Source organism: Ornithodoros turicata, chromosome 4 (assembly GCF_037126465.1).
Source record: "Ornithodoros turicata isolate Travis chromosome 4, ASM3712646v1, whole genome shotgun sequence".
NCBI classification, from domain to species: Eukaryota; Metazoa; Arthropoda; class Arachnida; order Ixodida; family Argasidae; genus Ornithodoros; species Ornithodoros turicata.
This window is the reverse complement of record NC_088204.1, coordinates 69379324-69389006: the sequence shown is the minus strand read 5'-3', so window position 1 is coordinate 69389006 and position 9683 is coordinate 69379324.

The window sequence follows — 9683 nt, the reverse complement described above, 5'->3', positions numbered from 1 at the left end:
ACCTCACCGCTTCTGTTTAACCGCGGCAGCAAACAGGGCTATCGGATTCGCCAAATCACGGAAGAGAAGCTATAAGTATAGTATATGTGCTGTCCGCATCCATTGATGCCAACGCATCAAAGGAAATGGACACTGCCATCCTAAGTGAGGTTTTGGTCCGTCAGTTGTGGAGGGCGTTTAGTTTAGTTAGTTTATATTAGTTAGCTTTTTCTGTGCACTTCTTGGAATGCTACGCGCATTGTATATTTTGAAAAATCTTGGAAACAAGAGGAAGAATTGAAGCAAGAGAAATCAAATTCTGTCGTGACAGGGGTCGGAAAAAGACAGAAATCTAGACATTTTACTTTTGTTTTGCTTTTGTGGAGCTCCCATTAGACCCTTAGCTACTAATGGTTCCACCAAACCACTAAACCGTTAGTCCTATTGCAGATGTCCGGAATTACGACAGGCCTAATGGTTCCATTAGGATTGGCTCTGATAAATTTTTTCGATCGGGACACGATGTTTAACGACAGCTTCCCTACCAAACTCCCAATTACTTTCATGACAAACACTCGACTTATACACATTGAATGAATTGGCCGTATTACTTGTTGAAGCTCATTGGGATTGCGGGAAGAATTCATTGAGATCATACGTTCTGTTCCCGCAGGGTGTTGTTAGCACTAGACCACTTGTTCTGTTTGTGATGTGCACACCAAAATTGTCTGGTGTGACACGAGGGTGATTCTAGTGTTTGAGAACCCAATGGTCCGTCAACGAGGTTTTACGGTCAAACAGGTGATGCCTCATAATAGATCAGGAGCCCCATTGGGACATCAAACGTATGGCATAGTGTATAATCGCTAAAGTGATCCATGCAAGACCCCGTAAAGGACAGAACTGCAAAAACTAAGACGCAAACTGCGTCCTGTCCTAGTCTTGTCCTTTAGTGTTTCCCTGTATCGAAGGTTCTAGCTGTTATAAGAAATGAGCGACGCTGTAGCCGACTTTCTTAGCCAAGGAAGCGGTGGAAGCGTACCGGCTCAAGCTTTTTGGCACCAACCCAAAGAGGGAAATAGGTCATAGCTTTGCGCGTGAAAGGAAGCTCGACGCACTTTTCGGGTGAAAGGTCCATCCCAAGGTGCGTGAGGTACGTATGTACATTATTAAGAGCGAGCTGCAGGCAGCGCTGTATGGCTACTGTTCAAAGGGAATCCCATATTTTTGACACCATCAACGACAACTACCAAGACAAGCTATCCCTGGAAGCCACCGCCATTACTCGACCCATCTCGCCCGCATCATAAAGCCCTTCGCCTCCCGCCCGACACACCGACCACTTCTGTCCACGCTAACGATCCGCTACCGATCCGACCGACCCGCAACGACCCCACCGCTCACTGATCATCCCACCCACAAACCGATCATGGCTTCACAGCTTCCAGGAACCGGCCTGCGCTGTCCACGCGCCCCGGCACACGCACGACCCGCCGCTTCATTTCTGCATCTCGACGCTCATCCGCTGCAGGCCGCGACACCAGAGCAACGTGCTCGCCTGCCGGTTTCGTCAGTCGCGGCAGCCGACGCCACGGCATGCTTCATCCGGCGTCTCGGCAGTCAATACGGCTAGCGCAGCCTCACTCCCTGGTACCCTACGAGCTCCAGCTCCCGTGCCGGTTGCGACATCCCTGACCACGACGATGTAACGCTCATTTCTCGCAAACCTCATCTCGGCTACTCCCGCCCCACTCATCGACCTCTGCATGCAACGTATGCTGTGCCGGGCCGTAGACATGCCCAGCGGTGCGCGTCATCCACGGTCGCTCCTGCTGTCTCCTCCCGGTGTCGTCGGGGTTCATCGTTCTTTTTTCTCGCTGCTCCGCGTCTGAGGGGGGAGCACTGTACACTCTAAGAAAAAAGGGAGTAATTTTACTCCTTTTGGGGACTAAATGCACTGCCATAAGAAATAGTCTCTTTCGGGAGTAAATGCACGGGAGTAGATGAATGTCACAGGGTGGAGACTGCATTTCACGCGCTGTTGTAAGAGTGCCAGGTACATAATTCGTGCGCATGCACGAAAATACTTTGAAGCAAACCGTCAACCGTGATATATCGAGTGATATAAAATCTTGCGCCATACATAGGGCACAATTTGCGATGAAAGATGCGCTGTTTCTTACTCTGTGTGCCTGGAAAATTGCTACGTTGGCTGATTCATACAGCCTTATATCATCAAATTGACCAAGGGCACATATTTACGTAGACTTGCAATCAAGAGACCATTCGCGAGGTTCAGTGTCAATTTGCAGTCCTGGGGAGTAAATGTCGGGACTAAATGTCGTGTTAGGGGACTAAAATGGGGAGTAATTGCAGTCTAGGGCAGTAGAAACTGCAATTACTCCCTGTTTAACTCCTTTTTTTTTCTTTGAGTGCAGCGGGCCATGGACAACGACGAAGATGGCCATGCGCCTGGACTATAGCCTGGAGCACCTGCTTGAGTTCCACCGGCGCGGCTATGGAGATAGGCCACCGTCATTGCCTCTCCGTGGCATACCATCATCGCCGGTGGGGGCTCATGTAGAGGAATACCATCGTCCTCTACATTTGGTGACCCGAACAACGACCACCATGTTTGGCGTAAGTCGGCTTCCTACCATCCCAAATTTCACAACGACGGCTATTATTGGGCAGCAATATCCGCTCACCTGCTCAAGACAGCAGACGGTGATGCTAGGGCCCGCCTACCGTGAGTCACCGAGCACGTCTCCTCACCGGGGCTCGTAATAGGAGGCTACGCTCGCTTCTTCTGACCCGGCACCCCTTGGCTTCAACGCCCCGTACCGGTCACGGTACGCCGTGGTCCTGCTATGTTCTCAGGCCTCCACGTACTTCGCGATGGCACCCCAGTGCATCACCAGCGCTCCTTCAATGAGCAACACGCTCCACTACCGGTATCGGTACGTGGCTGTCCTCACACCCTGATGCCGCACATACGTCAGGTCTGCAACGCTTCCTGGAAGACGCTCATGGAAATACCTCACGCTGCCCCCATCGTCCTGCTACCACTTGACACAACGCGAGATGACCACTGGCGCAGCAGTACGACGCACAGCGCACTGCATCGCCAACGAACGTTCACGCCCGCTATCCTGCCGCGCCTGCTGCCACGAACTCAAGCCGTATGCCAAGCTTTCCCACGTCCACGTGCCGTCGTCATTCCTCCCGTCTTAGTATCGACGCGAACCTCAACCACTCAACCGCAAGCGCTGCTTCGCGTCTGATTGGGGTAAATGGCGGCCCGTGGAAGACGATGAAGAGGTGCCTCTGCTGCCATGCGCTAAGGCGCTCACACGGCAGTTCTACCGGCACCGTCCGAGCATGAGGCCACGACCATCTGTCCCCTGGGACATTCCATCATCGCCGGCCAGGACTCATGTAGAGGGACACCATCTGGTTACATCTGGTGACCCGAACGGAAGACAAGCTATGAGTATAGTATTTGTGTTATCTGCATCCACTTCCACATTGCTCCCGTGCACTGTAAATAATTTTTTCTTATCTCTACTTCGATGACAATGCATCAAAGAAATGGACACTGCCATCCTAAGCGAGCTTTTGGGCCTTCAGTTCTGGAGGTTTTTGTTTTTTTGCTCTTTTTGAAACTGTGCGCGCATTGCATATTTTGAATAATCTTGGACACAAAAATAAAAGGAAAAACTGAAGCAAGAGAGATTAAATTGTCCTGACAGGAGCCGGAAAACAAAGAAATACATTTTCATTTTTCACTCCTTTTTTACTTTTGTGGAGCTCCCATCAAGCCATTATACCTTTAGGTCCTAATGGTCCCATCAAACCGCTAAACGGTTAGTCCTATCGGAGATGTCCGAAATTACGATAGGCCTATTGGCTTAATGGTTCCATTAGGATTGGCTCTGATAGATTTTTCGATCAGGTGGTGATGTAGTGTCTTAATGTTAGAGTGGTCTGGTGTGGTTTACAGACGCCAGACATACAGACGACAGAGAATGTGCAATGTGTATTGTTACCCTAAACCACAATTTACAATTATACGCTTTAAAACGAAGTTGCTCTAATGACCTCACGATTATTTGTGACAATTTACAATTATCACAAATCATCGTGAGGTCATTAGAGTACCTTCTTTTTCCTTAGTAATAACAATTCTCTTCGCGAATAATTCCCTCTAGTATTGAAATCGAGACCTCTTCGCAGTCTTCACTCGAGTGTGAAAACGAAACGTTACACTCTTCGAGTGCCATCGGCATTAGAGGCTGTTTTGAACTTCACTCATTGACCTTGGTCGAGGTTGGTAAGTTAAGGTTCCGTCCTGCTTTTCAACATTAAAACCGCGCACAAACGTAAGCATCTTTGAATATGTGTTTCTCAAGTTCTCTATATGTGTGTTATGTTGCTTTTCAAGCTCTGCATGAGCGGAAGCATGAGAAAATAGAAGGTGCATTCGCGGCATATGTGACAACAGGTCGTTGGTGTGGTGTCTTTGTATGTGCGTCTCTTCCGGCTTCACGTAGACTGTTATTATTCATTTTATATGGCTGCAAGAAGAAAACTCGGAAAAGCTAACCGATGAGTCGATAGAGTATGTTTTTCGAAATTATAACTACTGCATATGGTATATATTGACATTTGCAGAAGAAATAGCAGTGCACCGTTTTGCACTTTTATATTATGGTGCGCATGCGTCCCGTAAATGTGTACCGTCAATGGTAGCCATAATATACACAGTTTTGTTACACGTACTTGTCGGTTTCCATTTCTGATGATATTCAGCGTACTATATTGCCAACATTTAAGAGCCTGTTAAGAGCTGGGATTCATTTCCATAGAAATGATGTGTAAATCTAATGAATACCCAAGCAAATTAGCTTTTAGCCTCGTGAGTGTGTGAAGAACCAAGCACCTCGTGGGACTGAATGCACAAGACAGAATAATGTGCAACAGTGCAATATCAGAAAACACCAGGGACGCTGGCGTGCAACACCAGAGCATACTGCGCTTGTTACGCACATGTTACGCATATCTGAAAAAAAAAAATATTATGGCATTACAGTACCTGCTAGTAAACAACAATGTTTTCCCTAGTCGATATTTCTTAAGTTGTATTTTGCTTTTCTTCATTCTCACCTCACATACTGTGTTCCTGTTTGGGGCCTCACCTACAATACACATATCATATTCGTGCCTTACAAGTTTGCAGAATCGTGACATAAAAATCATATACAGGGTGTTTGCTCTAACGTGTCCAGAAATTCTATTTAAAGCGAGTGATAAAAGAAAAGCAACTGGTAGTTTTCTGCTACTTGAGTAAGAAACACGTACTATTTCACTAGTAGCACCTGTTTCTTAGTCAAATAGGTGAACAGTAGCGCTTGTTTCCCTTTTATCGCTCGCTTTAAATAAAATTTCTGGACACGTTAGGACAAACACGCTGTATAGTCTAACATACGTGTTCCCTGTTTCTTCCGTGAATACTAAATCTTCATCAAGTAATTTCACATAATATATTAATCATGGCTCGCTCATATATTACAGTTTCTGTAGAGTCAGATAAGAGATAAGAGAGTGTTTTATTGGTGTCCAAGGACAGCCTCAAGGGCCTTAGAAATTCTAGACTACAATCGGACTAAATCGTTATAGCAGGGCAGGAGTGGAGGGTCTACACAATCTTCTAATAGTAACAACTAATTATGAAAAATATTTTCTTTACCACAGCGTGGTCGAATGAAATCTTTTGTCGTCTGAAGTAAAAAACACTGTAATCTCTAGGGCTTCTAAAGCTCAAACTATTATTATTATTTTTATTTTTTTTTTGCTGTGTACGACACAAGGCAGGGAGTATCTTCCTATGGTGCTTTCCAAGATCACCCCATATCCGCCTTGCGATTTGCTCATAGGAGATATACCAGAATTTCCTACAGAAGTAAGTTTTTTTGTTCAGTGTGTGGTTCAAGTAGCACGTAATGACTCACTTGTTCTCGGCGCTGCTTCGTATGTTGTCATACTCCTCGGTAACGAGAGGACAGAGAGGTACGCAAGCGAGCTGGTTGTATAAATCCGTAACTTAAAAACCCGAGACTGGCGGACAAAAAACAACAACACAGACAAGGTCTCAAACCTTCAAGTCTGAACGAAGATCTCAAATGAACACAGACAAGGTCTTCTTGAGACCTTGCCTGTGTTGTAGTTTTTTTGTCCCCCAGTATCGGGTTTGAAGTTATGGATACTCCTTGGTTTCTCGGGTGTGTGGGAATGACTCTTGCATGAATTCGGAATGAAGGCACAATAGTTCGAAATATTCGTTGTAATTGCCTGCCTGCTTTTTAGACGCATTCTGTACTTCCCTGCAGCACAAACACTGGTCCTCAGTATTCATTGGTTTTCATTTCTCACATAACACCTGCATGACGAAAAGACATAGCGGGTGTTTCGTCTTATACAAGTGCCTCTCCACGGCACGTGTAAATTTCACTAAACAGTCCGTGTTCCCGGCACTATCTGCTCCTTCCTGTCACAGGCTGTGGTGTCTGAGGTTTTCCCTGGGTTTTCCGAAGACTTTCCAGACGAATGTCGGCACAGTTCCCCCTGAAGTCGGCCCAGGACGCATACTAACCCCCCTGTCCCCCACTCCTTCCTGCTGTCCTCTCTCCATCTGTCCACGTCTGTACGCCGCTCATAGCCACAGTTGCTTCGCGACGCTAACACGGAATTAAAAAAAAAACTATCTGCTCCTGGTGATGGCAGCGGTGACATGTGGAGAATTCAGGGACACTCCTTCTGAACGCTGGCTTCACCTTACTTCAGAAATGCCTTGTAAGACAAGCAATGCCATGGGTCACAACCACTGAAACGAGGAACTGTTGGGTAGGGCGGGAGAGTAAAGCATTGTTCACACTAGTGCGTTCTGCTGCGTGCGGGCGCCTGCGTGCGTTGTAAGCAATCTGTTCCGCTGTTCACATACCTGCGTCCGAATGCCTGTGTCACCAAACTGCAAAGCATGGTTCACACTAGTGGGTTCTGCTGCGTGCGGGCGCTGGTTACCGTGGCAACAGATACGTGCGCGACCCCTCGCAGCAGAACGCAAGGAATTCACCCGAGCTGACCTTTTTCTGACGCACGCAGCAGCCCGCAAGCGGAGAATGCATCGCGAGGCCGCCTTCCGAGCGTGCGCAGTAGGTTTCTCTCTGCGAGACTGTTTTCGACATGGCGGCCACCGGAGTGGAAATCCCGCTCGGCGCTCATTGGCTTATGGTTTAGTGACGCACGCATTCGGACGCCGGTATGCGAACATAGGAACGGATTCCTTACAACGCACGCATACGCACGCAGGCGCCCGCACGCAGCAGAACGCACTAGTGTGAACCATGCTTTAGCCAATGAGCGCCGCCAACGCCTTCCACTCCAGTGGCCGCCATGTTGAAAACAGTCTCGCTGAGACAAACCTACTGCGCACGCTCGGAAGGCGGCCTTGCAATTCGTTCTCCACTTGCAGGCTGCTGCGTGCGTCGTAAAAAGTTGATCTCCTTGCGTTCCGCGCATGCGGGATGTCGCGCACGTATCTGTTGCCACGGTAACCAGCGCACGCACGCATCTGCACGCAGCAGAAGGCACTAGCGTGAACCATGCTTAATGGCGTCAATGAACGCGCCGTGTACAGGGCTCGCCTTGAGCACGGCCTCTAATAATACTACTCACGTTTTCAGTTAAAATCTAGCATTTTTCATTTTGCCGTTTTCTTCTTTTTCTTCTTTACTTTGTTTCGCGTATTTCCCAAAGCGGGCAATGTGAAAAGCAACAAGAGTGAAATATGAAAGCCTTCATTACCCCTGAGCCCAAAAAGCTCAGTTAGAAACGCATATGCAGCAGGGTAATTTCCTTGCAGAGAAAAACAGACTGTATGTATATTATCACTTGTCTTGCGAGTTTCATTAAATACCAGATTCCTGCTCGCCTATGAGTCAGAATGCAGGGTGAGGTGTCCCAGCTTAATTCGATTACGCATAAAAACAACACTAAAGCGAGGAAGCGGAGGAAGCGAGGCGCGGCACCACCAAGATAACGTCTGCGCTTCTAATTGCTTTTCCTTTGAGTCATTAGTGTATAGGTCCATCGAATGTCAAAATTGCGAAATGAGATGGCTATTTTGATCAATGTGAATCAAATCAAATTTTACCGTAAAACTAGAGATGAACACGTAAAGGATCAATGCCGCAAGCAACGAAAAATATTTTATCCCAATAATATCGCGGCCAATACAATGAGTATACATTGTAATGATCCATATATGTCACAACTCCCTTAAAAATGTTTGGTGTTTCACTGTAATTGTCACACAAATTACTTCACTTTTCAAGGGTCAATACCCTATTGCGATGTCAAACGCTGCGGTGCATGCAAAACCTTGCTCGATATGTTGACACTTTATTAAAATTGTGAGAAGTCAAAGGCACGACTCATGTGAGAATGAATGATGAAGCTTGTTAAATGGCGAGGGACAAGCAGTCAAAAATACGTAACAAATTTTGTATCGACTAACATTCAATATAATACAGTTGAGCTCCTCTAGTCAGCTCAGCCCTGTTAAAGCTCAAAAGAAAAGCAACAGTAACTCAGCAGTAGAGTGTCTATTTAGAACTGTGCGACATAAATTAATTGAGACGTAGAAATCCAGCAAATTGTTAAAGGGACTATGAAACGATTTTTTTCTTCGTTTCGTTCGAAAGAAGACATTTTTCTGAGTCTAGAACCGAAATTTTACTTTCGTCGCGCGAGCGGACTTCTCGGGAGCGAATTTAAACGGAGCGGCGAAGGGAGGACAGCTGGCGCCGCGCCGTGGGGAGCTGCCGAGCGGAGACACAACGGGTAACTTGACGCGACCACGGCCGGCTCAGCAACACGTCATCGTGACGTGTTGCCGAGCCGAGGAATCCCGCCAGGAGCATGCGCCGTAGGATCCCGCGTATGCGTTCATCGGGAGTGGAAATCTCCATGACAACAGCTTTCGCGCGATCGGCAGATTTCGGCAGTGGCGGCAGCCACAGCGCAAGCTCGCGGCATTACTTGCCATTGTGCAACACCGGTGACGTAACGGAGAACCGAAGTGCGGTCCGTACAGTTACACCATCGGCAGGGAAATATGCGCGAGAGAGGAGGAACGCGGAAGAGACATTTCCAGCGCGCGCTCCTCGCAGAGTGGAGCGATTTCGTCCGGAAAAATTTGTGGCATATTAGTTTCTCTGCGGGAAGAACAGTTTCCATCGAAAAAAAAGTATGGGGGTTCGGGAAATTTCATAGTCCCTTTAAGGAAGTGTGTAGGGAATTGCCTCAGGGCGAGAGCTGCCGATATTTCGAACAGCGACTGTTCTTCTTCTTTCCAGACGGTGCTCAGAACAAGAACAGTCTGTCTTCGAAATATCGGCTGAACTCGTCCTGAGGCAATACCCTTCATAAATTAATTGAATTCGTCTTCAGCCAACTCAACGATCAACACAAGAGCAATAGCAACTCTGCAATAGAGACTCCGCGAACAGAGGGGCGTGCACGATATATGCAGCGAACGGAGGTGGGAAAATGTGATATCTAGGAAAGGCACGGATTAAACAACATGAAAGCACGCAAGGACGAACAGTAAACATTAAATTTCATATAAGTTAGTAGCAGGAAGT